The sequence below is a fragment of the Schistocerca cancellata genome, chromosome 3 (genome assembly GCF_023864275.1).
Source record: "Schistocerca cancellata isolate TAMUIC-IGC-003103 chromosome 3, iqSchCanc2.1, whole genome shotgun sequence".
Taxonomy (NCBI): domain Eukaryota; kingdom Metazoa; phylum Arthropoda; class Insecta; order Orthoptera; family Acrididae; genus Schistocerca; species Schistocerca cancellata.
Window position 1 is genome coordinate 578,276,612 of NC_064628.1, and position 22,382 is coordinate 578,298,993.

The 22,382-nt window shown below is 42.0% G+C and overlaps 1 protein-coding gene across 1 annotated transcript in view; it reads left to right on the top strand.

Annotated features, from left to right (window-relative positions):
• The first annotated feature begins 2,335 nt into the window (after nt 1–2,335).
• The window catches only part of LOC126176821 (solute carrier family 22 member 7-like), a 232,740-nt gene continuing 212,693 nt past the window's right edge, over nt 2,336–22,382 (top strand). Inside the window, exon 1 of the mRNA XM_049924007.1 lies at nt 2,336–2,439. The gene's annotated coding sequence lies outside the window, so the exon portion shown is untranslated. The remainder of the gene's footprint in view (nt 2,440–22,382) is intronic.

Sequence of the window (22,382 nt, forward strand, 5' to 3'; positions counted from 1 at the left end):
TACATTTCATCAATTTCTTCATCATCTGCAGAGTTAGTTGGCTTATAAACTTGTACTACTGTAGTAGGTGTGGGCTTCGTGTCTATCTTGGCCACAATAATGCTGTTTGTAGTAGTTTACCCGCATTTCTATTTTTTTATTCATTATTAAACCTACTCCTGCATTACCCCTATTTGATTTTGTATTTATATCCCTGTATTCACCTGACCAAAAGTCTTATTCCTCCTGCCACCGAACTTCACTAATTCCCACTATATCTAACTTTAACCTATCCATTTCCCTTTTTAAATTTTCTAACCTACCTGCCCGATTAAGAGATTCGAATGGGGGACTATTTTACCTCCGCAATTTTTACCAAGAGGACGCCACTATCATTTAACCATACAGTAAAGCTGCATGCCCTCGGGAAAAATTATGGCTGTAGTTTCCCCTTGCTTTCAGCCGTTCGCAGTACCAGCACAGCAAGGCCGTTTTGGTTAGTGTTACAAGGCCAGATCAGTTAATCATCCAGACTGTTGCCCCTGCAACTACTGAAAAGGCTGCTGCCCCTCTTCAGGAACCACACGTTTGCCTGGCCTCTCAACAGATACCCTTCCGTTGTGGTTGCACCTACGGTACGGCCATCTGTATCGCTGAGGCATGCAAGCCTCCCCGCCGACGGCAAGGTCCATGGTTCATGGGGCGGGGGGAAAAGTACTATAGTGCATCAAAATATTACTAGTTAAACTTAAGGGGAAATACTTTTTTTTACTTTTTAGAGGATTTTTGCGGCCTTTTGTTTTAAATTTAAGTTTAGTTCAAAAGGACAGTACTCGTCCAACGTGATACATGTCTCTTCGAACTATCTGTGTACTGCTGATGTACTCCTGTTGTCAGACAGGTTAGGCCTGTCCGGAACAGAGAATGTCGGGGAGCAGATCGTACATCAACTGCCGGGCGGTTCTAGGCGCTACAGTCTGGAGCCGAGCGACCGCTACGGTCGCAGGTTCGAATCCTGCCTCGGGCATGGATGTGTGTGACGTCCTTAGGTCAGTTAGGTTTAACTAGTGCTAAGTTCTAGGCGACTGATGACCTCAGAAGTTAAGTCGCATAGTGCTCAGAGCCATTTGAACCATTTTTTTGAACGTACATCAACTCCGTCTCAGTGTCAGTATGAGAGATATCAGTGATAAGTCACAAGAGTTGTCGACCAACTTGCCTCAAGACAGAATACAGAGGGATGTATAACACCGTCCCGAAAGAATCAGGCCATGCATCAAGACCAGAATGGGTGTAACGTCATACTGAGAAGGCGGCTCATACTGCCAAGTTCTTTGAAAATTTCACTTTATTATGTAATCACCGAATTTATATCACATCCTCTTACAACCCATGAAGTTTTATTTTGTCTTCTCCTCTCCTTCTGTGTGTTTCAATTGTTTGTTAGGCACTATATAATAACAACATTTTAACAAATATTCTAGATGTTAGTTATAAAAGTCGGCCGGTGTGGCCGTGCGGTTAAAGGCGCTTCAGTCTGGAACCGCGTGACCGCTACGGTCGCAGGTTCGAATCTTGCCTCGGGCATGGATGTGTGTGATGTCCTTAGGTTAGTTAGGTTTAATTAGTTCTAAGTTCTAGGCGACTGATGACCTCAGAAGTTAAGTCGCATAGTGCTCAGAGCCATTAGTTATAAAAAAGAAAGCAAAGAAGTAAAAGAATGAAGGATAGTTACATAATTATTCCTCATAGTATTGTATTTCTTACCATTACGAATTTTACAGACTGCGGGTCTGAACTGAGTGACGAAAGTGTTTAGTAATGAGACAATATACAGATCTTCTAGAGGTAGATTTTCATGAGTTTCATTTATAGAAACGTGACCTTATCACCAACATTTCTTATTAACTTACATACGAACATAGCAACAATTGTAAATGTGAAACTAATTATGGGAAATAATAGAGAACTTACAAACGACAAACACAAACTATTAATTCTATACAGAGGGTGGGTCGGCAAGGCATAACCAGTCCAAATATACAAAAAAAATCTAATAAGCATATCGTGGTGCGTTTCCACTAAGTTACAGGAGGTAATGTGATAAACTTCTTGGCATGAAAAGTAATTTTTAGGGTTTATAACTACCTAATTATAACACCAAGTTGTTTTCAAAGGAAATGTATGCTTTTTGTCCTTGTGGTGTTGGAAAGAGCCTTCGAGAACATAATCTACGTGGAAGTATCTAACTTAACAACGTAGCAACAAGATAGCAGCGCCGCCAACCGCTGTCCCGTCGTGAGGATAACACGTCAGCCCTATTACACCACATGTTTGCAGACACTATAGTCCGGGCTGTGAACTGAATTCTTGCTGAGCTGTAAGAAAAAGTGGCTTGTGTCTGGACTGCTCCGATAACAGAACCAACGGTATGCCCTCAATCTGCGACAACTGTGTAAGGTAAAATGTAAGCTTCTATGGACTAGTTTGAGATTTATCGCTGGGTTTTAGTAGTACATGGGTGGCAGTATATTTTCAATGGTAGACTGAAACTGCATGCTACAAAAAGTGGTCTGATATTTACTTCAAACGTAGCACAACACCTTTCCTGCAGTCAGCGACTTTGTACCAGGAAACACACCATTATGTAGACATTATTAGAGGCACTACGCGAATATCTTATGGTCACGCAGGAGAGATGTGCACTTAATTGGAGTTTTCATCATCCCTTCAGTTTGGCACTACTGGTCAAGGACGTAGTCAAGCGGTGGGGGGTCCGGACTATCCATATCACCAAAATGAAATTACACACGACGTAGTTGCCTTGCAGTGAAACTGAAAGATATTTAGATTTTCAATCATACGATGAAAAAGGGGTATACACTATCAGTAGTTATCAAGGCCAACAACAGAGCTGAACACACCTAGCACTCTCAGACATCGTCCATCCGTATTTTACCCAAGACCAACTGTTGGCCTTGCATGAGCTCAGTTATTGGTGGGTTTTTTTTTGTTTTTTTTTAGTTCCATTTGAATTTTATGTAAATGCTACCGTTCATTTCGTTTTTTTTTTTTTTTTTTTTTTTTTTTTTTTTTTTTTTTTTTTTTTTTTTTTTTTGCTAAGTCTGCTCTTGCGACAGTTTCTAATTATGCATAATTCTGTAACAAGACAGAAGAGAAAAGCCGAATCTGATGTGTCCGCTAGCGTTATGGCAAGTTGAAAATGTGTTGCACCCTTGTAACAGCCTAATTACCTATCACTCATAGCAGTTTAATGTTAGCAGTGGAATCGTTATTTGGAGGCTGGCAGAACTTTGGAGTTGGAATATTTTCAGTTTCCCACAAGGCAGCGAAGCGTTAAATATAGTAACAAATAACGTTAAATAAAGATCAGTGCATAAAAATACCGCTGGATTTGGCTGTGTCACCCAAAAATCGCGTTGATGAATACAAATATGACCCAAAGGACGATGGTTGCATTTCTTTAACGAATGTGTTTAATATTCCATCATTAGTATCCGGAATGGCAAAATATCTGGTCTCCCGGCGGTACACAGTTATGAAAGCCAACTCCAATAAGGAACGATGGGGAAGGATGTGCGGAGAGTGGATGGGGTATGTGACGACAACACATTCTATACTTCGTTCGTTTCTAAAAAAAAAATTTCAGCAGGCTGGTTGAATTCGTCTTAGCCGACAGCGTCCTTCTTACCTCTCTCCAACTTTCGTTCAATATCTATTTAGGCTCTTGTAATACTGTAATAACTGAAGCCAGCAATTCTGTGAACAATTAAATTTTAAAATGTATACGCATTCATGCGCTGTCATATGACAAAACATGCACAATTGAAGAAAAAACACGCAATGTCAGAATTTAATCATTTGTTGTGATGCACCTTATTTTATTTCAAAACAAAGTTCAAAGTACAACGACCAGTTTTTCAAAATTGTACACCAACTTCGGGTAGCTCTGCGTGTTGAGCAGCTGAGCTGGATTCGAGAGGCAATATGGTTTGAATTCATCCTCTGGTAACCCATGTTTAAGTAAATACCGAGGTTGGTCCCTTACTATAGACCACAGCCAATTCCTTCCGAAAACCTTTATTTCCCGACAAATTGCAATTCCCTTAAATATCCAGGTCCTCTGCTTATAAGGAAAGAGTTGCATTAATGGCGAGCCGATTAGCTCTTCGGAGACTCCCAGCACTAAAAGCCTTACAGCAGTAAAAATAAATAATAATCCAAATGCTCTTCATTTAGACTCATGCATTTGTCTACTGGGATATACTTTGATGTAGAAATCAATTTTTCCTTTTTCTTACATTGCAAGAAGTTCCAAATGCATACACGTTACACTTTCCCAAATTTTTTACTTAAATGAAAAAAATTGAGAAAGTGTAAGGTTGGATACTTCCAGATCCATTGCATTTCCAGCACCAAAAATTATTCTAGTTTCTCTGTCGAACAGAGGTCTCTTTATTCCAAAAGCCCTGTCAGTAATAATCATGGTGTCCCAAAAAACTTGGGCTCGTGCATTCCTGATCATCTCCTCAACTCAGATCCAGACTGAACGAAAAAGACTGTAAAACGACCTAGGTTGGTGAAGGGAGATTAGCTCATAACTATTTTTAATGGTGTACCAATGTACAGAACTCCCAAGTAAAGAGATTATATCTCCACTTGGTGAAAACCCCGAGATCAGTTTCGAATAAAATGTCGTTCTATATGGAAATTTTCAGAACAAATCGGTCTCCCCCCTCCCCCTTTTTGACAAAGTCTTGGCTACTTCCTTGTACTGGTCAATTTCTCCAATGTGTTCCCTATCTGATTCTCTCTAAATTTGTATTGGAATAGTGGGGAATGGGGAGAACAGCGTGGAGGCTGACTATTACCAGAAATGAGTTGAAGTAAGTATGATTAAACACATGGTGCCGAGGTTGAGACTCAAGTTCACAAGACATAGAGTGAAATTTCTACGGTGAAAGACTGAACTTACATTACCCTAGTAGTAAAATAGTTCATTTCATTAACTAATATCGAAATACAGTTAGTAACTCCCTCAGGGATCTAGGTCATGATTATCGAACACAAAGCTTCGTAAGGAAACTCTTTTGCACGTTATTTACAGTCTCCTGAAACGAGGCGAAATAGAACAATTTAATAGTAGGATTCGCCAGAATGTTATGAAGCAAGAAGAGATCGATTCTGTGCTACAGTGCGTGGCGTACCGCGCGTAAGCACAGTAATTAGGAGTGTTAGTTCAAGTAATGAGGACAGGGTGAAACTGCAGGGGCCGTAAGAGCTATGACGTAGATAACGTCCGAAGTGACCTTAGTCACAATGTCGTTCAAGGGCACAAGAGGTGTTGCAGTTGTTGCTCCGAACAGCAGAGTCATTTTAACGCTTCACTACGCTGCTTTGCAGATGTGCAAAGCACAGTTTCAACTTTCTTTTCATCATTGTTATTGAAGTTTAACACTGTAAACTGCGTCGCAAATGAGCAGTATTGCTTTATGAATATAACTGAAAATAATCTGCCACTAGAATGCGCTACAGACACCATGACACAATAATATGTGTTGCTCCGTATAGCAACGGCAGTCTGTCACATAAGGCACTCTTTTGTTGGTGACTGTTGGAGTTGCAAGAAAGATTACGTGAATGTAGCTATATTAGTGCTTCTATAACCTTTGAAGTGCACATGGTTCAGTTCAGCTCGAATTTCTGCTAATAAACACGTAAGTATTACATGAATACATTTTGTTTGGATATTCGCAACAGTGCGTAATAATACTCCTACCCATACTCGAACGATAACAATTTATTGATTCATTCAGTGTGCTTTCTCCTAGTTTTCCGTGCTAGCTCGAGTGGTGTAATTGAGTAGGCTTAAAGCAATGACTTCTGAAGAATTCATGGCCCTAGACTGCCCCTCTCACAGTGAAGATGGTTTGGATTTTTGACAACCCGGATGAAGCTCTTACTATTACTGTAAATGATTTGTAATACTCAGGTAGTGATAACGAGCAGGAGACTATTAGAAGGATTACACATAATGCAAACAATTCTTTGGAGGATGATACTAATGAACTTGTTGCTGATATACCGGCACTGCAAGCTTCTGAAAAACACTCAAAGATACAGAAAAATAGAATCATTTGGGAAAAGCAAAGTGTTCCATTTCATAATGAACTAGATATTGGAGCATCTCGAAATTCTGGTTTGTCTCATAAGTGAAATTCCAAGGGAACAGAACTACAAGATCTATTTCGACAGATATCATACGTCTGTACACCTAGTTGTACACCTTTTCAAGACAGGAACTCAATGTATAGGAACGATCCAAGGGAATAAAATACGTAGAATACCAAACAGTAAATCTGAAAATGAAACGGAGCTGAAGAAAGAAGTACGTGGGTGTTCTGAGGAATACGTTACTACCATTGATAAAGCGGACATTTCCTCCATTTTATATAAAGACAATAGTATTGTTTGTTTTCTGTCTACTTTTCTCGGCGAGCTGATAAAATCGGAAATGGAAAGGGTGGGCAAAAAGAAGGGAGGACACAGAATGGTACCACGTCCTGTTGTTGTTTCCGTTTACAGCTCACGTATCGGAAGTGTAGATTTATTACATAGCAACATTGCTACATTTCGAATAAGGATTAGATTCAAACATGGTTTTACATTTGTTTTTCCGTATGATTGAAATAATTGAAATAAATTTGTGGATTCTTTTTAGAAAAATACTCACTGAAAAAGGACAGCAGACACGTAAATGAACCAGTAGAAGTTTAGAACTAAGTTGTCATAACTATAGGTCTGATTGCTCCCAGAGCAAAAAAGCGACGCACACCAGCTAGCACGAATGCAGTTGAGATAAACAGGTTTCAACATAAGGGATCATCATTATTTCCAAAGATCAGATCACTTAATCACTGGAAAACGATGTGCAGACTGTACCTTTGTCGTGGGTGCAAAGTAAACTTATATTTAAATAAAGACAAAAATTGCTTACTTGCATTCCATAATATCTAAAGACACATGTCATCCATCCATTTCCGTTAGTACCACTAAGTCTGAAATACTTGTTGTTCATTATCGACGCATATTTCATGCGGTTTCGCGTTAAGTGCAAAGTGTCACGTGTGAGTGAATATGATAAATTACACGCAGATTTGCATAAGCACAAAGCGTAAAAAGATTTTTTTTCCAAAACTGAGAATATATTAAGTTTTTTCAACATTTTTTTCTTACGTCATTGAACAATGTGTGTGTGTGTGTGTGTGTGTGTGTGTGTGTGTGTGTGTGTGTGGCGCTCTAAAAAATTGCGGCAGGAAGGGTTAAAAACTGCTGCTAACAAAAATACATTCCAAAGGGTTTCTATATGGAAAGCAGCTGAGATGAGAGCGACAAGATTGTCTAAGTCTTCAGGTTGCGATGAAGAGAGGCCTAATGCCGCTGTGACACCGGAAATACTCCATCCCCATTTTAAACTCAGATGAAAAGATGATATAATGAATCTGGAATCCAGAGAATTCATTGTATCTCTTGTACAGGCTTGACCAACTACGAAATACTGAATTGCAAATACAAATATATAGAAAACTAATCGTAGCTGTTAAACATATTGGTTCACTGTTCTCCACTGAAACGATATACATGTAAGAGTTGTTAACACTGTAAAAGTGTTGTAAGGCTACTTTATTTGTAGAAACTTCAAATATTAATGTTCCAATTCTGTCAAAATAAACTGTTGTTTTCTCAGTCACAAGTGACGTGGCTAGACTGAGTACCTGAGAAATAAATGTTAGTAAATTCCAAATTCTTTAATTTGTATTAATTATAATATATATAATTAATGTTGTAGCTGGTGATAATATATATAAATACAATACATATAACATGATATTGCTATAATGCAGTATAGATATATATATATATATATATATATATATATATAATAAATTAATAATTATAATTATAATTTAAATATTATACGGTTAGTAAAGCGAGGTGCCATAAGTAGTTTTCATTTAAAATGAAAGTGCAGCAACGAATGTTTCTAAAATTGCTTGCGAGAAATCAAAGACATTGGAAGTTAAATGAATGGTACCAGTAAGAACTAAATTATTTATTGAAGATATGAAATATTACAAATGTTGTTTCCATATGAGAGAATTACTGAGCTTCATGAAAATATGAGTAAGTACAAAAATATGAGCGGAAGTGTTCACAGAATTCTGAAAAGTGCCAGACTAAAGTAAAGACGTACAATCCTCATGCACACAGTCACAGTTTCAGTCTTTATGGATGGCAGTGAAGATAATGTATAACTGGAGAAAGACCGGACACAAATACGGTAGACAGGAAAGAAGTTTTTATGTGACACGCGTGTATTCGCCTGGCTGGTTAAGAAGAGAGACGTTTAGATCAGTAAAGAAGCTTAATAGGTTCTTTACTTCGTGAAAGGAGTCTGGACACCCGAGGGTAAGGCAAGAACATTATGCACTCAGTTCTTACAGCTTATTACAACAAAAATAAAAAAATTACAGTTACATCATTTTTCGACACAGTCACCCCGATTATCAGTATTCTATTGTTGTTCAAGCTTGTAGAAATCCTGGGAAAAATGTTTCTGACCGAACAGGTAGTCAAACTGTTGTGGCTTCATGCTTCTCCCGACCGGAGGCGAATCGGAGGCTTCTTAATGCCTGTATCGGAACTGTGTGCAGATTGTTTCAGCCACTCGAAATACAGATCCTAGTTTCAGCGGTGTGGATGGTGGCTTGAGAACGCGCGTGTCATTCATAAAAAGAATCCCTCTACTTTTTACGTCCTTAACACCTTTTTGGCCGCTTTGAGTGGTTCAGTATGCAAAACATTGGCTACAAGTTACAAAGAAATTTTTCTATTAAGTTCTACTCCAGGTACACCTTGAGACAACCAAAAAGGTTTACAGAAACCTGTTCCAATTTCAAGCAAATAGTGAGTGCTGCAATCATGTTTTCTTTGCAACAATGCAAAGCTATTTCGTACAGCTAGAGAGCTCATCATACGTACTAAAAGTAGACAAAATACGAATGCATTTAGAAAAAAGCAATACATTTTTGGAAATGTGCGCTGAAATGTAGCAGGTACCGTCAGTCCGAAACGCTTCTAGACTGGATTAATAAAGAATAATGAAAAGTTGGTGGTTTTAGTGTTTCATTTATTCTATATAGCCTCCCCACATGAGCACAACGTATAGTACGTTGATAGAATCATTTAAAATTGCCATAAAAGTCATTCCTTGGTATTTTATTCAACTGGCAATAACATGGCTTGAATGTCGGCTATGTCGTCGAAGCGTCGACCCGTCGCGTGAATTTCTGCATCTTATATTTCGTGGTAGGTTCCCAATGGTAACACCAAGTCTAGCTTCCCGTGATGATTTTTTCCCACAAAAGAGTTGTTCCGATTTTGCACTTAAGTCAAGTCGCATTAGCCTTCCACGTCTATTTTTGCTATTTTTGTTCGGGACAGACTTCGCACACACTTTCCTCTTCTTCAAAACATTCTGGAATCATGTGTTTAACATTGATTTAGAGATCTTGCTTTCCATTTGTTACAAAACAACGTTGACACATTATAGATGCAAGGCCACAACTTAGCACTGTCAACTCACAAGTACCTGCACGAACACACATGCATTGTTTATAGGTGTTAGTTGAAGGTGTCACCATAGCTACTGGGCCGAAATCAGTCACTGAAGGTTTTGGATGGACCATGTATGTACTAATGGCACACTGAATGCACTAAAAGGGAACAAATAAAGATAGGAATTCCTTTTTCAATCACTTTTTAGTAATACCCCATACTATCAATATTAATTTCACGATCCTAAATAATGTCAGTCGTTTAAGTAACTTCTTCATTAAACCCTGGTTATTGTCATGTAATCTTTTATTTTTCATGTCTTTGGGACGAAAGTAAATTTACAACATTTGTATGACAAACTGCGTTAGGTTTGTGATCTTATTTATCAAATACCGAGATTTACCATAGAAAATACTCAATAGTCACCTGTATAATGTACATACACAAAAAGTGATAATTCTGAGGCAAAGCGCGAAATAAAACACAAAATACAGCACATCACGCCCCTTCAGATATGAATGAAGCCGGCCGGCGGTGGGGAGGTGGGGGGAGGGGGTGCGGGGGGGGGGGGGGGGCGAGCGGTTCTAGGCACCACAGTCTGGAACCGCGCGATCACTACGGTCGCAGGTTCGAATCCTGCCTGGGGCATGGATGTGTGTGATGTCTTTAGGTTGGTTAGGTTTAAGTAGTTTTAAGTTCTAGGGGACTGATGACCTCAGAAGTTAAGTCCCATAGTGCTCAGAGCCATTTGAAACATTTGAACTATATGAATGAAAGCAGTTAGTAAACATTTTTTTTCGTGTCTCGTGTAAATTCCTTTTTGTACCCATTGTCAAAAATTGTTTTTCAAATTTTAAGAGGTTCTCTCCACTTCATGTGACGCTAGAAAACAAAATTCTGTTTCAGAATGTTTCTACGAGAATAGTTTACAATTTTCTACCTTTCACTGGTGATAATATCGCTTTTTCAGGAATAGCGCTATTAAAGTTAAAAAAAAACAAAAAAACAGGAACTGGTAACAGTGAAGAGTACTTACAAGAGAATGAGAACGAAAAGATGCTGCGTAATGTTTGTTGTTGCATGTAATGAAGTAGCAGTATGCAGCGTCTGCTTCCCTTGTAACTACACTTCACTCTCCTTACCTGTTCATGTCTTTTAACTTTAGTACTTCCGTTCCTGAAAAAACAGTTTTATCGCCAGCAGATGAAAAAACAATCTGCTTTGTACTTGGTCAGTGCTCTACATGATAACAGGACTGTAACAACACAATTCTCCGCATGAAGATGATAGTGTGCACCATCGAAACGTGTAATGGAAAATAAGCAAGTGGCTGACGCTGTAAAATATTTTATTTATGTTTATCAACAGCCACAGCTATCGTGATTCCGTTCTTTAAAGTCGAAATACGCCGAGGTGATGAAAGCCACGGAATACCTCCTAATATCGTGTCGGACCTCATTTCACCTGGCGTAATACAGTAACACAGTAACTCGGCAAGCCGTGGGCTCGACAAGTCGGATGTTCCCTGCAGAAGTGTTAAGCCATGTCGCCTCTATAGCAGTCCATAATTGCGAAAGTGTTGCCTGTGCAGGATTTTGTACACGAACAGACTTTTCGATTAATGTCCCTCGACAGGATTCATATCGGGCGATCTGGGTTGCCGAAACATTTTCTCGAATTATCCAGAATGTTCTTCTAACCAATCGGGAACAGTTGGGTGCTGGTGATAATGGCGCATTGTCATCCATAAATATTCCGTCGTCGACTGGGAACATGAAAGTCGTGAATGACTGCAAATGGTCTCCAAACAGTCGAACATAAGCATTTCTAGTCAATGATCGTTTCAGTTGGACCAGATAACCCAGTCGATTCCATGTAAACACAGCCCACGCCATTATGGAACCACCACCATCTTGCACAGCGCCTTGTTGATATCTAAGGTCCATCCAACCAGTGTAGTCACAACCCCAGGCGAGGCCCTGCAGGCGATGTCGTGCTGTTAGCAAAGGCACTCGCGTCGTTCTTGTATTGCCACAGCTCATTAACGCCAAATTTCGCCGCACTGTCCTAACGGAAATGTTCTTCGTGCGTCCCACATTGGTTCATGTAGTTATTTCACACTGTGTTATTTGTCTGTTAGCACAGACAGCTTATACAAACGCCGCTGCCCTCGCTCATTGTTCATTCTGGGAAATAATGCTTGAAATTAGGTATTCGCGGCGCACTCTTGACACTATGTATTGAATTCCCTATCTATTTCCAAAATGGAACGTCCAAACTACCATTCTGCGTATAAAGTATCTTAATTCCGGTCGGAATCCTTCTCACATGTGTGAGTTCATGCCCACTCGTCGCTTATAGGGTGCCTAAAGGAAGCTGCGTTCAAGGATAAAAAAGCACTCCGTCTTCTGGCCACAAGAGGTCCATCGGGGCCATCCGACCGCCGTGTCATCCTCAGCTGAGGATGCAGATGGGAGGGTCGTGTGGTCAGCACACCACTCTCCCCGTCGTTATAATGGTTTTCTGTGACCGGAGCTGCTACTATGTGGTCGAGTAGCTCCTCAATTGGTATCGCGAGGCTGAGTGCACCCCAAAAAATGGCGACAGTGCATGGCGGCCCAGATGGTCACCCATCTACGTGCAGGCCACGCCAGACAACGCTTAACTTCGATGACCTGACAGGAACTAGGGCATCCACTGTGGCAAGAACGTTGGTACGTTCTGGGATAGCTATGTAACAATTGAAGCACACCCCATTAATAATCTTTATTACAAGAAATAAAGTCGACTTTACTTAGGATTTACAATGGTGTTGCAAGCGATGATCGACATGCAGACAGCTATCATCCTTCACTGTAGCCAATGTCCACCTAAGCAACGGATATGGATCACACGTCACTGCTATCGTAGTGCCAGGTCTACTACTGTCCGGCCGAGGCTGGCAGTAACGGTGCTTGTATCCTCTTTGGCTAGGGGGCGCACCTGTCGTGAAGCAGTCCTTGTCAGTGGGCTATTGGCTGCGTCGTTTCACCGCCTTCTTTGCTCTTGCGATCTTCGTCTTCATGCTGGCGCCTGTTGATACGCCGGACATTCCTCCCCCCCTCCTCCCCAAGCGACGGACCGTCGTGTAGGGAGTGCGACCACGGTGGGGGAGGCAGGATTGTGGGCACCACATGGGTCTGGAAGCAGTGGCTGGAAGGGACGTAAAGCTCCCGGCTGTGCCCCGCCATCGGCCTGCGATCGGCAGAAACGTCCCCTGGAAAACTACCAGAAGGGTACGTGTCCACCTCCTGATAGCATGAACCAGATGAAGAATGCGGCGACTGCTGCGGTGTGGGAGGGTCAAGATCCATTGGTAGGACGACAGGCGGTGGAGGAGGCGATTGCGGCTTAGGCCCAGCAGAGAATTTTTGCGGCGGAGTGGAGTGATTTTCCGCACATGCATGACGCTGTGACGTCATTTGTTCTATTTGGGCGTCCATACCCTGCCAAGCACTGTGTCGACGGTTTGACTGTTTCGTACGAACAATCACCTAGCGTCCTTCGTGAAGTAACTGCAACACTTCATTTTGCTAAGCTTTCGGGATCAACAAACGTGACTGTCCACTGTCATTCTGAACAAGAATCACACCTTTCTGTATAGCGAGGCTACTCCGACAGGCAAAGTATCGGCGCACTACAGAGTTCTTTATGCTATTCAGGGAACGAGGCCAAGACGTGTGAATGTATGTTAGCAAAATGTTCAAATCTGAATCAGCTTCCGTGGCCTGTGCAATTTTCCGATAGTTCAGAGGAAAGTATTGCAGTAATACAGAATCGTGAGCATCGATGTGGCAACAAGATGCAGCAGAAGCCTCAAAGTCCGTATCACGGTCAATCGGATGACGTGAACGTGTTTCTGCAATACCGTGTTGAGCTGTCGGACAATACACAATCTCGCACTGGTACAGAGACAACAACAAAGCCCATCTCTGCAATTTTTGGGCAGTTCGTATAGGAACTGGCTTTGTCGGACGAAATAATGACTGCAATGGCTTGTGATCCGTTACTAACTAGAATTTTCTGCCATACAAATATTGGTGGAATTTGGTGACACAATGCACGATAGCCAATGCGTCTTTCTCTATTTGTGAATAGTTACACTGAGCTTTGGACAACACTTTTGATGCGAAAGCAATAGGCCTGCCTTTATCACCAATTCTGTGCGAAAGCACTGCAACGATTACGGAAGTAGAAGCGTCGACTTGCTATACAACTGGTTTTTCAGGATCAAAGTGAACTAAGTGAGCCATGCCGGCTTTGCGACTATCGATATTTGTTCAGAGATGCTAACCTTTCGGCGCTTGTGAGTCGGTCGCGATGTGGCGCGGCGGTGAGCGGATCGACGGGCGAGCGCGAGTGAGGTTTAGTTGGGAAGTGGAGAGAAAACGGCACGATTGCCCGAGGAGGGGAGGTAACACGGCCGGTGAAGAGGTCTTTCGAAAAGGCATTGTGCAGGCGAAAGTTGTAACGGCTGTGTCTTGAGATGGTCTGCGCAGCCAAGCAGTTGGTGGCCGTTAAACGATGACATTTTATTTGCAGTTTGTACTGGTGACCTACTTCTCTGATGCTGCTAGACGACTATTTCGCTGACCTCATAAGGTAACATCATTCTATTTATGTGTTTCACAGGTCATGCACTTTCTGCCTTCCGTATTGCAAGTGCACCTCACCTGAGACAAAATATTTGCGAGTGCTGTGTTATGAAAGAGTGTTTGTAAACCATGTTGTGGTCGGATGCTACGCAATTTATTGCACCATTTTGATGGAACTCTTGTTGCTTGGTGTCTAGTAGCGTCGGCACTCTGCCTTACCATCCAAGTCGTGCTTCTTATTGAGTATAATGTTGTTAAACTGAGTGTTTAGTTTGTTCCAGACTATCTGGTGGATCTTGAACGATATGATGTGCCAAAGTACGCTAACTCCGTAGGACACTTGGGTGGATGTTTGAATGTTGGCATCTATCAAGGGCTCAATTATCGTAAGGATAAAATATCATTTGTTGTTTTTTTTGGGAGTGGGGGAATCACGTACGGAAGTGAGTTCAATCGGTGACTTAAAATATCTCAACCCTGAGTTTGTTAAATTGTTAAATGTAAGCTAAATTTAGCAGTGGCAATTTGTTCTAACTCTTGCGATACTGCTGATGTGACTTTTTATTTAAAGTTGTTTTAAGTGATTGATTGTGGTCTTATTAACATAACACTGTTTGAGACATTTGGCTGTAGCGTGTTGTTGCTGCCTCAGCACACGCAATTTGTTGGACTATAATTGTTGACAATTTGTTCCACATCTATGCCTAGGTAGTGGGTCTGGGCTACACCTTCGGGTTCTCGTTTGTTCTTGAATCTGACGGAACTGAAAGTTCCGTTAAGACCCAGGTGCACCCAATAACAGCCCTCTGAATTAACCGTTATAGGGGGGGGGGGGGGGGGCGTGGAACACCCGGGAAGTGAAGTCGGACGCATCTACTGTACTCCGCGCCCTCGGTCGTGCCGATAAGTCGGGCCCGAACGACACAACCAGGTGTGGCCGGTGTTGGCCGCTCCGCAGGACTTTCATGTCCGCACTTGGCAGATGCCGTGAACTGGGAACTACTTGTAAGAGAAGTGTCTGATGTATATTATAGGCTGTCTAGTCGGGAGTCTGTATGTAAAGTTATTCTTTCTTTAAATGAATATATTTGGGCAAGATTTTAAAATTGTGTGTAAATTAATTTACGATAGTGTTATATATATCAGCCATTGAAAAAGATGTGAAACGCTGTCGTGTTAGTAATTTAGTAAGTCTGCTGACATGGACTTCTTATATTTCAAGCGTTTCTAACTGCAGGAATAATAATTTTCAAAAGAAATGACATGATGCATTAAATTGCAATGAATCTCAACAATACTGTATCCTAACTGTTATATTGCTTCAATTTGACGATGTAAACATGAAGCTAGTAGCAGGGTAAAAGGGCTGCAACTGCATTTTGTTAGTATGGGTTGCATACATTCAGGGACAAGAATGCATTCAGGAGCAAACTCGATTGAGTTTTGACCTTAATCTTTGTTTCTGCTAATCGGTTTATGACACCCTCTTGATGGTTGCTTTATAAGCTGCTGGGGATAATCCACCCTTCTAACCAACACCCACCACTCACTTTCCCCCTCCTCTGCCCACACGTGTCTGGGAAATCCCCAAAAAATCCACACCTCCTGCTTACCACTATGAGCACACTTATGAAATCAAATTAATTGACTAATTAAATAAATCGATCGACTGATTAATCCCTCTCTGCTGGGAAATCCCCCAGCCCAAACCTCCCACCCCAACCCCCAAACGCTCCCCCACTGGGGAATTGTTGGGAAGAGGACTCGCTCTGTCCTGGAGAGGAACGATCTCAAAACACAAAATTCAAAACTATGTCAATCATATATTGATACAAAATCCTTATTTAATAAGACTGCAGGAGACAAGGCTCCAGGACTTGAGTAGAGCTCATGTCTGAACCCCCCCCCCCTCACTTCCCATGACGTAATAACAGTAAGCACTGAGGAATGGAATGAAATGCAGTAAACAGCCACCATTCAGGGTCCCCTGCATGTGTGTGTGTGTGTCGCCAGGGCGCCACAGCAAAGGTCAGAAACCGCCCAATGTCCTAATTACAGTTCACGATACTATGTACCACTGAACAAGGTCCGGATTTCAGCCTCCTTTGATCTCGCAGTCCCAAACAAAGCATCAAGTGGCGGCATTCTGTTCATCTCGAAATACTAGACTCGCTTCCTGTCTCTCTCAGGAGGCCACTTCCTGTTTGTCTGTGTGGGCCAACATCTCCAAACATGCATACTGAGGTTATCTTCTCTCCTCAGAATACTGTCTGACTGTTGGCTAATGATGGAGACGAAGGAAAGCTGATGCTATTTCGATATCAAAAATAGAGGAAAATAGTTAATCTGCACCATCTTCTTAATTTAGGTTGTTTATAAATTCACTGGAGTGAAATAGATCACTTAAATACTCACCATCATATTAAAATGATCTTTCTTTATAGCGGAAACAAAGTTTCAACGTTTGAGTATCACACGCAGACATTATGCTAATCAAGTAGTTAAATTTCCACCGCAAAAAGATCAAAGTGCTAAATACATCTCAGGTCTTGTATGCACAGTCATTTGAAAACACAAGCTCCGTCTTCCACTGCAATGCTTCCACTAAACATATCAGGTGCAAACCAATCACACATAACTCATCATCGCAAAGAGTGTATCATCCGCTGACTGCCAGGAGCAACAGTCGCGCTCTCCGTCTTTGACAGAGACGTCACAACATCAGGTGGGAGCCGGCCAGGACAGACCTGCACATGTACCAGCTATGCCAGCACCTGCAAGCCCATCCCCTGGCATCCACATGCCCACTGTGTCGAACGCTCAGATGTTGGAGGGACTATCACCAAGCAGACAACCAATCAATTTACATCATGGGCAATAATTGTCCACTACAATCACACACATGCAACGCATACTTCTACTTCCGTCACCACTCACCTGCCACTTGGTCACTTTGCTATGCCCCACTGCTGTGGGCAAGAGCAAACAGGTCAGTGCATTCTTTGTAAATAACTGCCCATTGCAGACTGATAATGGATAACTGCCAGCTGTCGACTCCTAATGACACTCATGCCACCAGGTGCAGCACACTGTGAGTGAAGCACCAATGGCTTGGGTGTTCACAGTCGTTCCACTCCAACATCAGTTTAAAATTTGTTGATCGTACAGCTCGAATTTCTTATGTGACATATAGAGTCCTTCCTTTTATAAGAGTTATTTTCAAAGATAGAATAAATCGGGGCATACACGAGTTTTCACATGACTAAAGTATCGTTGATTCTGAAAATCCTGTACAACATTATGGCATAGGCTATATTTTCTCGAAGTATTCTCTCATTAGCTAGAAAAATCTATTCTTACCATCACTGGATGCTTCCTCACTTTCAGACTCTCGCAAAGAAAACAAATGTCTCGTCACATATGGGGGCCCTCAAGGTAACAGCATACAAAAGTTGTAAATATCAGATTTATACTGTGTAGGCCGAGCGGTTCTAGGCGCTACAGTCTGGAACCGCGCGACCGCTACGGTCGCAGGTTCGAATCCTGCCTCGGGCATGGATGTGTGTGATGTCCTTAGGTTAGTAAGGTTTAAGTTGTTCTAAGTTCTAGGGGGCTGATGACCTCAGAAGTTAAGTCCCATAGTGCTCAGAGCCATTTGAACCATTTTTTATACTGTGTATCGCCTTATAAATTCAATAATGTAGCTGATTTTACTACGACGATCATCTCTCCCAGTGTTGGTGGGAGACTGAAATTTCATTAAATTATCTCACTGCAACGAAGAAATCGCCTGATTACTGCTCCAACTCGTGAATCATATCTGAGGTACTCTCACCCTGGCTTCTACCCATCTGGTGGCGGCATGTCACTGCTATAAAATTGATAGGCTAACTAATTAAATTGATCATGAGAGTTAATTTGCATGGCGAATAATTTTTTTTCAGCAGTCAGATTACACTTCCCAGGTAGCACAAATGCGAATCCTTGGAGGGAAGGCGATGTTCATTTAGAGGAACACTGTGGAGAACCAACATTTGAAGCTGACTGCAGATGGATTCTACTCCCAGCAACATACATTTTGCATAAGAACTGCGCTAGAAAAACATGATCGCAACAACTATGTTGCTGTCACCCTGAATAAATAGCGGTTTTGGTTCTACAGACACACAAAAGTGTTGTAACGAAGTCCATGTAAAAAATTATACATGTTTTATGAAGGTGTGGTATTGCTACTGAATGAAGTGTTCTTCCATACAAATACAGCGACGTTGAATATTGCTGGTGATTGCTGGGGTGTGTTTTTACAGACTGAAAATGCTGGTGCACATCGCCAGCTGTGAAAGCTCGTAATAAAGTCACCCTTCTCGCCGAATTTAGAAAGCAATTCAGTGGTATTGAGCCGAAATTTGCAAATACCTCATACCACTTCTAGATATTTCTCAAGATGGCAGTCACTATATTTGACGCATTCTATCTCAATGTCATGGTTCTTTGCTATGTCCGTAGGGTTATAGGTGAGGGAGGATGATGGTTGATTGAGAATCATCACATACAGTAGGTGGTATGCTGTGTGAGGAATCACTTAAAAAATTCAATGCTAGATTCTAGTCATAAGAAATATACAAAATCCTATTACCAATACATTGGCTTTTCAGATCTATAGCATTTAGCTTTCTGGTAGAAATGCTGTCTACGATTTTGAATAAAGTCTCTGCATTCAACCACATACTTGCTGATGGAAACGTCTTTTAAAGATACAACCACTGATGAATCATATTTGTGGCACTCTCATAGCTCAGATCGAGTCATCTTTTTCGAACCAATCTGCTAAGGACCCCACACAGAAAAACTCCAGCATGGTTTCAGACAAACCTTTTGCATCTTGTAACTTTTCCTCAGTGTCTGCCCCATCCTCCCTGCAGCTTTGTCCATTTGATCGTTCCAGTTTAAGTTGGAACTGAGCGGGGGCTGTAGACCGATACATCCACCACATTCTGCATCCAGTGGAGAAGCACGGTGGGCTGAGTTAATGCTACAGGATCCTGTTTTGACCACTCAGTGGAAATGGGAACATGGTGTCACAGCTCCACCAAGGGTGAACAATGTGTAATGCTAGCAATAAACGAAGATTTCTCTTGCATTTAATGGTAGTACAAAAGACAGTACAAGAATTTATGTTGGTGTTTCTTATTGGGAAAATTAGGAAGACTTCACATCAAATGGAACTGGAAGAAGGATGAGGATTTTGCTGGTGTATTGCTGTGCATTTCCAAACCACTTACAGGTACTGCAGTCTGAAGAAGAATTACATTTCTCAGGGTGCATTCATGCCTGACATTCAAATATTCTCTCCCTCCTTGCTATACTGTACCATCCAAATGGAGAAAAATTACGACCCATAAAACTTTGCTAATGTCACCTGCTAGAGATATTAACACATTCCTCTCTTCCAATATATCTAAAACAAATACCATCTGCATGCTGACATCAAGCATATGTGGCGATCCTATTAAATATACATGCATTGGGCGACTGGAGCGAGTGAGCAATGAGGAAGTCGCTTGCACAGATATGTATAAAGATTCGTCACCTGTACTGTAGGAGGACCATATCCCACAGACTGTCAGTCAAAACACAGGATTCATAAGCAGTTTGATACATTGTTTTTCTGCTGTAACACATCCAAGCAGTGTATGAGTACAGCTTTGTACATCGCCATACATTTTATTTTTCCAACAAAACTTCGAAGCCTGTGTCATGTGCTAAACTGACATTAACATGTCTCGATCCAGTGGCTCTCAAAGAAAGCTGGACATTGCGTAATTTGAACCAAATTGCTCCACCAACACACAGGATGGTTGAAATAGAAGGCAGAGATGGTGTTTCTAATTAATAAAAATGCGGAGGACATTGCACCATATGGAAATTGGAAGAGTTTGAGGAATTGTGGAGCATTCCAAATAGCTGCCTAAAGGTGATGATATCTGCATTTAATCTCCCCTTTCACAGTGACAGGGTAGCAGATGTCTAAGTTTTCATTTTGAGGAGACCAAGAACATTGACTCCTCATATTGCAGCCATGTACACGATTTCTGTTGCTTCCACCAACACTCTTTCCATTTCAAACAAGTGGTGTCAGCCAATCATTATGTGGTAGTCAGCAGTGTAGCAGTGGACGGATGGGATGGAAAAGATACCGTCGATATGGGACAAGGTAAGCACCACAACTAAAACTGTGATCAATTTTAGCAATTTTACCAGTTTTTCTGTAATTTCAACACCAACCAATGACATGCCAGCATGCTTCCCAGTTTCTGTCATCATTCGCCACCCCTCAACTACTTTGAGTGTAGTAGTTTTTGAGTGTGACTAGATGACTGTGCAGTACGTCCATTCATGGTTAATTCTCGAACATATACACCAAAGTATACCAGACAGTGTCCTATATCGATGCAGTTAGGTTATCTACACATTTCTAGCACTTCGATCACAATGCAGAATATTCGATTTGAGATTACAACTGCCCATCTTTCCCCATGTAGATGGGGCCACAGAGCATTCTCACATTCATAAGATAAAGTTGCAGATTGAAAGATCTCCCTGTATTGCCTTTGACCAACATTTGTTGCAACACTGTAGCCAATTTAATTTACAGCTGACCAGAAGTAGGAAGGTTCTATACCCATGACATTCCATATCTTGTGAAGGAACTAACCTGAGTCTGTAACTGCTATTCAGCAAAGACTCTTCCGCAGCAATCTTACTCACAGCACCAAAGTCCACACGATCAGTCCAGATGCGCTTGTCGAGGAGGTTAGCACCCCTTATCGATGTATAGTAGATATAAGAGTGCTGTGATGATGTAACACATGATTAAGAAGAAACATGTGGTTTATGCATGATGGAGCTCCAGACAGACAGAGTTTGAAGCATTTTATGTAAATCAACTGTGCTATTAATTCTGAAGTATTGATCTAGATTTTGGAGTCAGTACTAAGAAGGTACTGTCAAGAAAGATGTGACGATAGAACATAATCACATTCACTCCTGAGGCTATTCTGTTAAAGCCATGTGTTTTCCAAAATATTAGTCATGCCAAGTGCAATACTCTTAATACTCTAACACACGACAAGTACGTCCAACACCTGACATACATCCAACCTGGAAGTTTTCTATCCCACTCAGTAAACAGTACATTGGCAAACTTTCAGATGATGTAACCAGTTCTATACCAAAGAAAAACGTAGATTCTTTGTGATACAGGCGCAATATAGCTTTCTGGGGGTGTGTAGCGCCCATTGTTCACATCTGATTATGGTTCAGAAATTATTCTGTGCTCATATCAGTCCTGTAAAGTGATCGTCAGCAACGGAAAATGCCTCTTACAAGCAAGTGGACAAAATCATAGCAGTGGTGTCTGACATGCGAAACTACACTCCATGCTGCACTTACTCTGTAAACAGAACAACTAAAAGCAAATACACTCCTGGAAATGGAAAAAAGAACACATTGACACCGGTGTGTCAGACCCACCATACTTGCTCCGGACACTGCGAGAGGGCTGTACAAGCAATGATCACACGCACAGCACAGCGGACACACCAGGAACCGCGGTGTTGGCCGTCGAATGGCGCTAGCTGCGCAGCATTTGTGCACCGCCGCCGTCAGTGTCAGCCAGTTTGCCGTGGCATACGGAGCTCCATCGCAGTCTTTAACACTGGTAGCATGCCGCGACAGCGTGGACGTGAACCGTATGTGCAGCTGACGGACTTTGAGCGAGGGCGTATAGTGGGCATGCGGGAGGCCGGGTGGACGTACCGCCGAATTGCTCAACACGTGGGGCGTGAGGTCTCCACAGTACATCGATGTTGTCGCCAGTGGTCGGCGGAAGGTGCACGTGCCCGTCGACCTGGGACCGGACCACAGCGACGCACGGATGCACGCCAAGACCGTAGGATCCTACGCAGTGCCGTAGGGGACCGCACCGCCACTTCCCAGCAAATTAGGGACACTGTTGCTCCTGGGGTATCGGCGAGGACCATTCTCAACCGTCTCCATGAAGCTGGGCTACGGTCCCGCACACCGTTAGGCCGTCTTCCGCTCACGCCCCAAAATCGTGCAGCCCGCCTC